The sequence below is a fragment of the Penaeus japonicus genome, unplaced genomic scaffold (genome assembly GCF_977035675.1).
Source record: "Penaeus japonicus unplaced genomic scaffold, GWHDUDI00000001_assembly GWHDUDI00000022, whole genome shotgun sequence".
NCBI classification, from domain to species: Eukaryota; Metazoa; Arthropoda; class Malacostraca; order Decapoda; family Penaeidae; genus Penaeus; species Penaeus japonicus.
In genome coordinates, this window is record NW_028234424.1 from 23,750,519 (window position 1) to 23,758,018 (window position 7,500).

General features: G+C 34.4%; 4 non-coding genes across 4 annotated transcripts; 3 read left to right on the top strand and 1 right to left on the bottom strand.

The window, feature by feature from the left end:
* The first annotated feature begins 271 nt into the window (after positions 1-271).
* Positions 272-345, top strand: TRNAI-AAU (transfer RNA isoleucine (anticodon AAU)). The gene has a single exon. It is a non-coding gene; the product is annotated as a tRNA-Ile (tRNA).
* Positions 346-4,778: 4,433 nt separating this feature from the next.
* Positions 4,779-4,852, bottom strand: TRNAI-AAU (transfer RNA isoleucine (anticodon AAU)). The gene has a single exon. It is a non-coding gene; the product is annotated as a tRNA-Ile (tRNA).
* Positions 4,853-7,009: 2,157 nt separating this feature from the next.
* TRNAR-UCG (transfer RNA arginine (anticodon UCG)) lies at positions 7,010-7,082 on the top strand. The gene has a single exon. It is a non-coding gene; the product is annotated as a tRNA-Arg (tRNA).
* A 282-nt stretch (positions 7,083-7,364) lies between these two features.
* Positions 7,365-7,446, top strand: TRNAS-GCU (transfer RNA serine (anticodon GCU)). Its single transcript has one exon. It is a non-coding gene; the product is annotated as a tRNA-Ser (tRNA).
* The last annotated feature ends 54 nt before the right edge of the window (positions 7,447-7,500 follow it).

Genomic DNA, 7,500 nt, shown 5'->3' on the forward strand with positions numbered 1-7,500 from the left:
AGTGAATGTACATACATACATATATGGATAAATACATATATGTATATATATATATATACACACATAGGTATGTGTATGTGTGTGTGTGCGTGTTTAACAAACTGAAATGGGCAAAAATGTATCAAATATGTAATTTTAGCACTGATAGTTATTAACCCTAGAAGTTTTCTTACACAATCTAACAAGTAGGTAAACCAATTTACGCGATATAATTTTATTGTTATTTATGTTAAAACAGAATGTTCTATTAGTTGGTCAATCAAAGTAATCAGGCCTGTTAGCTCAGTTGGTTAGAGCGCCGTGCTAATAACGCGGATGTCGAGGGTTCGATCCCCTTACGGGCCATGTTGTAATATGTTTATATCACTGGAGCAACTACAAGCAACTGCTCAGTATCGCTCTCAATAATTAATGGTTTGAATAATTGGTATGCTAAATATAATCGTGCGGACCCCAAAGGTGTTTGTTCCTGGTTAATTATGTTCAATATTTGTCAAATTTCTAAAAACAAGCATAGATGTTTTAATTGTTGTTGGGGTATATCTGTAGTTAAAAAATCTAGAAAGGTTCATCTCATTTTACAGAATCGGCCAATTAAGCGTTTGTCTTACATTCAATAGCTTTATCTTCGAGAGAATCCAGAAAGACTGATTTTAAACCCTTGAACACTCGGTGAATCAATGTTTAAGAGATATGCTGACAGCATACCCTCAAACTAAATCAGACTCGTCTGCTACGATATTCCTTTCTTCACATTCAACTTACGTTTAGTTGCATTGAGTCTTTTATGGTCTACATGTACATGTACGGTGATGCCAAAAACTTATCCAAGGAAGTGACATGCCAGTGAAAATCTAAAATCTGGTATGTAAAGAAACACATGAGGGAGGGGTTGCCCTTCAAGTAGTGCTTCCTGCCTTCTTTCTGGGGTATAGTAAAAAGCCTCTGGGGTACAATTATACATATGACTTCATCCTCAAAAAATCTGGACTGCAGATTCTTTAAGTCTAAAGAAAAAATCTCCCTATTTACGTTTTATTCCGGTAATGGTGTAGCAGTGAATTAACAAATAGACCTAAGACCAATTTCCACCCCTTGAGGATAATCTAGCAACTTCTGATGCCTCTAATCGCCAACTCACCTTGTCATGAATCTTACCTATATGTGTTTATATTGAGACATAAGACATACACACTAAGAGAGACTGACTCTTAAACATATAAACAGGGGTCTAAAGCTTTTTGCTAATACTTCTTCATTGTACTGCCATACTGCCGTGTATGTTATCGTAGTAAATATATATGTATGTGTGTGTACATATATACATACGTATACATAAATGAGTGTATGTATGTATGTATATATATAAATATATATAAATATATATATAGATATATATGCATATATATATAAATATACATATATAATATATATACATATATCTATAATTATAAATATAAATAGACATATATTCAAAAATCACTATAAATATGAATATATGTATATATATATATATATATATATATATATATATATATGTATATATATATATACATATATCATACATATATATATACATATATCATATACATATATAAACATTTATTTATAAATAAATATGAATATGCATATACATACAGATACATATTTTAATAAATAAATATAAATATATATGTATATATACATATATGTATATGTGTATATATAGGCGTGTATATATACATGTATATGTATGTATATGTATATATATATATATATATATATATATATATATATATATATGACACTTTTAAAAAGAGATGACATATATGTATGATGGGTGTTTGTATATTGTTACAGCCACTTCACATAAATTAAGGGTTGGCGATTGCGAAACAAGATATCCAAATCAAACACATAAACATATATGATTATATATATCATACACACACATATATATGTATATATATAATATATATATATATAATATATATATAATATATATATATAATATATATATAATATATATATATAATATATATATATATAAATGAATGGCAAGAACACTACCAGGTTGATATAGCAAAAAAATACAGAAATCATTCAATAGATGATGAGAATAGTTTCGAAATCCACCTGGATTTCATCTTCAGATCTGAGAAGTATGTATTAAAAAGGGGTAAGAGGGAAGGAACACGGTACAAAGGCATATGAAGACAGGTGTACGGAAGCGAAGGCAGGAGCGGGTCAAGTCACCGGGTAGGGTGGTATGTGAGAAGGGTGGCCGGCGTAAGGTAACAGACTCAAATGTGGAAAGCAAGTAGACGGTCGGCAGGGGAAAAAGCATTAAGGTTGAAATTATAAATCCTGTTGATAAGGGAGGATTCCACCAGTCTGCGGATTTAGACAACAGCGAAAGGAAACAGAATGCGAGAAGCTGACCATTCCATGTGATGACCCGTTTCTCACTGGTGACAAAACATTGTTAGTATAGCCACTAGATACAGCGTACTTGTGTCGAGACCACATTTGGAGAGACAAGCGCCGGTCTTACAGACGTAATGCTCATCAGGGAGGAACACGGAATAACATATGTGTCTACCATTGAAGCAGAGGAAGGACAGGTGTGGACTAGGTTACACCGGAGTGTTCATCAAGCGAAAGGTAAGCCTGCAATCGAGAGGGTGAAATGAGCAGCGAAGGGAGTGGATTTCCTTCATGAATGATAGACTGAGGCAGGTGAGGAATTTCTATAGGAGGGGAGTCACGATAGGTGGGACGGGCGTTGGATAGCGCGGCGTCAAGAATGAGAACGACAAAGAAACAATCTATCCATCCAGAGGGCACAAAGGAAGAGAGCAAGAACGATACATCTCTTAACATGTAGAGGGTGGGAGAGCACACATACTTATAACCATATGTATGTGTATATATATGTGTGAATATATATATACATGTAAACATAAACATAATTATATTAATATATACATATATGCATATTTATACATGTATAGACAATCAAATATACATATACTTCAATATGAACATATATGAAGATATATGTTCATATATCTATTTGTATATACATATCTATTTTCCATATATATATAAAGTATATACGCATTTGTGTGCGTGTGTGTGTTCGTGTGTGTGTGTGTGTGCGAGTGTATGTGTGTGTGCGAGTGTGTGTGTGTGTGTGCGAGTGTATGTGTGTGTGCGAGTGTGTGTATGCTAACGTGTATGTGTGTGATCATATATGTGTGTCGTGTCTGCATGTGCGTGTTGTGTGCATGTGTGTGTCGTGTGTGCATGTGTGTGTCGTGTGTGCATGTGTGTGTCGTGTGCGCATGTGTGTGCGTCGTATGTGTATGTGTGTGTCGTATGTGTAAGTTTGTATGTGTGCTTCAGTGTGTGTGCTGCAGGTATGCTTGTGTATATAAGAAAAAAATATATATACATATACATATATAAACATTCTGATACATGTATATATAATTAAAGATTCATATACTTCCATATATATGTAGATATGTTTATATATACATACCTATATTTTTTCCGCATATATACAGTATATTTGTGTGTGAGTGTATGTGTGTGCATGTGTATGTGTGTGCGTCTATGTATGCGTGTAGCATGTGCATGTGTATGTGCATTTGTATGTATTTGTATGTGTATGTGTGAGTTCGTGTGTGTGTGCGTATGCGAATGTGTATGGTATGTGTGTGTGCGAAAGTGATCATATGTGTCGTGATGGTCGTATGTGTATATGTTTGTGGATGTCCTTGAGTGTGTGATGCGAGTATGTTTGTGTAAATAAAAATGTGTGATGTGTGGATATGCGCGTGTATATATATAACATATATAAATATAAATATACATATTAATACATGTACATACAATTAAACATACATATACCTCAATATGAAGATACAAGTAGATGTATTTTCCATATATATATACAGTATGTATGTCTATGTGTACGACTGTACGTGCGTATATGAGTGTATGTGCATATGTATGTGTGTGTTCGTGTATGTGTGTGTTCGTGTATGTGTGTGCGTGTGTGTATGTGTGTGCGTGTGTGTATGTGTGTGCATGTGTATGTGTATGCATGTGTATGTGTGTGCATGTGTATGTGTGGTTGTGTGTGTATGTTTCCGTATGTCTGTGTTTGAGTGTATGTCTGTTTCCGTAAGTGTTTGTGTGCATGTGTCTGTGTTTCCGTAAGTGTCTGTGTATTCATGTGGGTGGCTGTGCGCGCGTTTGTTGCGTATGTGTGTGTATGAGAGTATGTATCTGTGTGTGCATGTGTTTGTGTCTGCGTGTGCATGTGTTTGTACCTGCATGTGCGCGTGTCCGTGTACATGCGTGTATGCGTCTTATGTGTGTGTTTGTGTGTCAGTATGTGTTTGTGTGTCAGTATGTGTGTGTGTGTTTACGTGAGTGTACGTGTGTGTGTGTGTGTGCGTACGTGTGTGTGTGTGCGTGTGTGTACATGTGTGTGAGTACTTTTGTGTTTTTGTGTTTGTGTGTGTGTGTCTGTGTTTGAGCGTGTGTGAGTGTGAGTTAGTGTGCTTGTACGTGCGTACGTGTCTTCTTTCCTTTTTTTTTTTTTTCCTGCAAGTCAAAATGTCCCTTCCACATAATTGAATATTCCATCATCGACAAAGATTATTGCGCCTGATATTCCATTAAATGCTCATAATGTCGCATAAGCAATAAATAATATTAAGATACAAACACATTTTACCCTGTAGCAGCAGACGAAGCAAGTACAGGTAATAAAGCTATACCGCTGGCCCGTAAGGGGATCGAACCCTCGACATCCGCGTTATTAGCACGGCGCTCTAACCAACTGAGCTAACAGGCCTGTATATACATAATTTCGATAAAAAGCGTGAAATAGGTTTTAGAATTGGTATTTTTAATAGTCCTCTATACACCTAGCGGGTCTAAGAAGACACGACAGTTATATAGCCTTCTGATTCGCAAGATGCACCGATTAGGTCAATGCTTATGTTTACTCCCTATAATCGTTTTAGGGCCAACTATGGACATCAAATAGTTTACTCAGAAATGTTTATAATCTAAATATTTAGATAGATGGGTAGATAGTCAGATAGACAGAACAGTTTCTCAAGAAAATGAAAACCACAAGAAAAAAAAATATATATAATACAGGAATAACATTTCTTCAGCTTCCTAATCTACTTAAACCAACCTTGGTGTTATATAATCTGACTTTGTAATAAAAAGGTCGGCGATAGTGCCACAGTTATCATTGGCGCGGACTAGGTGTGATAACAGCCTCAATACACGCCTGATGCTCCCTTTGCTCATTTTCTTTTTCTTTCTTTCACATGTTTATACATATATGTGTGTATATCAATATCCATTATCATCAATTTTCCACTTCACATGTATACATTTTTATATGTGTATATATCGATCTCTCTCTATATATATATATACATACATATATATATATACATATATGCATATATATATATATATATATATATATATATATATATATATATATATGTACATACATATAACGCTCTCTTCTGTCATCAATGGGACACGGGCCACCGCATGGATTGTTTCCTTCCGGCGATGTCCATACCTGCAGACTGGTGGTATCTTCCCTCATACAAAGGCTGCCTATATTCAACCTGACCATTTTTTTTTTTTTTTTCCCTACAATCTTCTTGCTTCCCATATTTTTAGACTGTAGCCTTACGCCGGCCGTTCTTCTCATAGACCGCCCGATCCGGTGACCTGACCCGCCTCGATTCCGTTCACCTCGCCTCACCTGCCTTCGTTTCCGTTCACCTATCCTCGCCTCCCCTTTTTGTATCGTGTTAATCCCCTTACCTTCTTATGCATACATACATACATACAAACACATGTATGTATACATATATGTGCGTGTGGGTCTGTGTAAGTATATGTATATATGTATTTGTGTATATATATGTGTGTGTTTAGTATACTTATGTAATTATATGCATATACATAATCATAGATATACACATATTCATACATATATATTTATGTATATGTATACATATGTGTATATATATGTGTGTATGACACATATGCATATATACAGTATACATATAAATACATATATGTATGTATCTTCATATATGTGTGTATCTGTATATGTATGTGTAATATTGTATATATTTGTATGTATGTTTGTTTGTATACATACATACATATACATATATATATATATATATATATATATATATATATATATATATCAATGTATGCATATATGTGTATCATATATTATGTATGTGTGTGTGTTAGTGTGTATATATGTATAAAAGTACATATGTAATATACATATACATTATTTATATTATATATATTATATGTATAGATATATATACTTACATACAAATATATATATACATATACATACATATGCATACATATATACATTATAAATTCACCTGGATTTAAGTTATAGTGGGTTTCACCGTCATATTATCAATACGATACTGCTTTTGCCATTCATAATATATATATATATATATATATATATATATATATATATATATATATATATGACTGTGTATGTGTGTATCATTTATAGAATTCCCTCCCTCCCTCTGTCTTTACATATATATATGCACGTACACACACATCATGTACATATATTCACGTGTATATTTAAATTTATAGAAAAATATATATCTGCGTGTGTGCGTGCATGTGAATGTATATGTTTCTGTGTATATGAATAGTTATATTTCTATATTCCCTCGCCCCCCTTCCCTCCTCTTTTCTCTCTCTCACTTGCACTCTCCCTCTGTCTCTGCCCCTGTTCCTGTCCCTGCCTGCCTCTCTCTCTCACACACACATGCGCGAGATTATGTCGCTGCAAGTCTGATTTATCCAAATATTTTAACAGCAACAGATCGAAAACATTATTGAACATGATAAAAATATTTCGTCTCTCCTAAGAAAATGGGGAGTTATATAAACATTGTCGTCGGTAGAAACTTGGCATGACCGTGTGGCCTAATGGATAAGGCGTCGGACTTCGGATCCGAAGATTGCAGGTTCGAGTCCTGTCACGGTCGTTGACACCTTCTTGTTTAAAAAAAAGTGTTGTATTACATGTAGTATCGCTAAGCAAGGAAGCTCATATATTGATTACAGAAAACATAAGCAGTCGAGTGTACTTAAGTAATATTTTCAGAAAATACCTTGTATAACCTAAAATATTGTTTAACCTAAAAAAGATGAAGTGGTTCACGAATTTTGAGATGGAGAATTCAATGATGAAGTTCTGGCAATATATCCGATAAAACTCGCAAGAAATTAAACTTCAATATAAAGTAAATAATCCATCTCATATCGAAGACGAGGTGGCCGAGTGGTTAAGGCGTTGGACTGCTAATCCAATAGGGTCTCCCTGCGTGGGTTCGAATCCCATCCTCGTCGAATGGTGCAATTTTTCTCCTAACATTCGGTTCCTACTACAACACTCTCAAACAT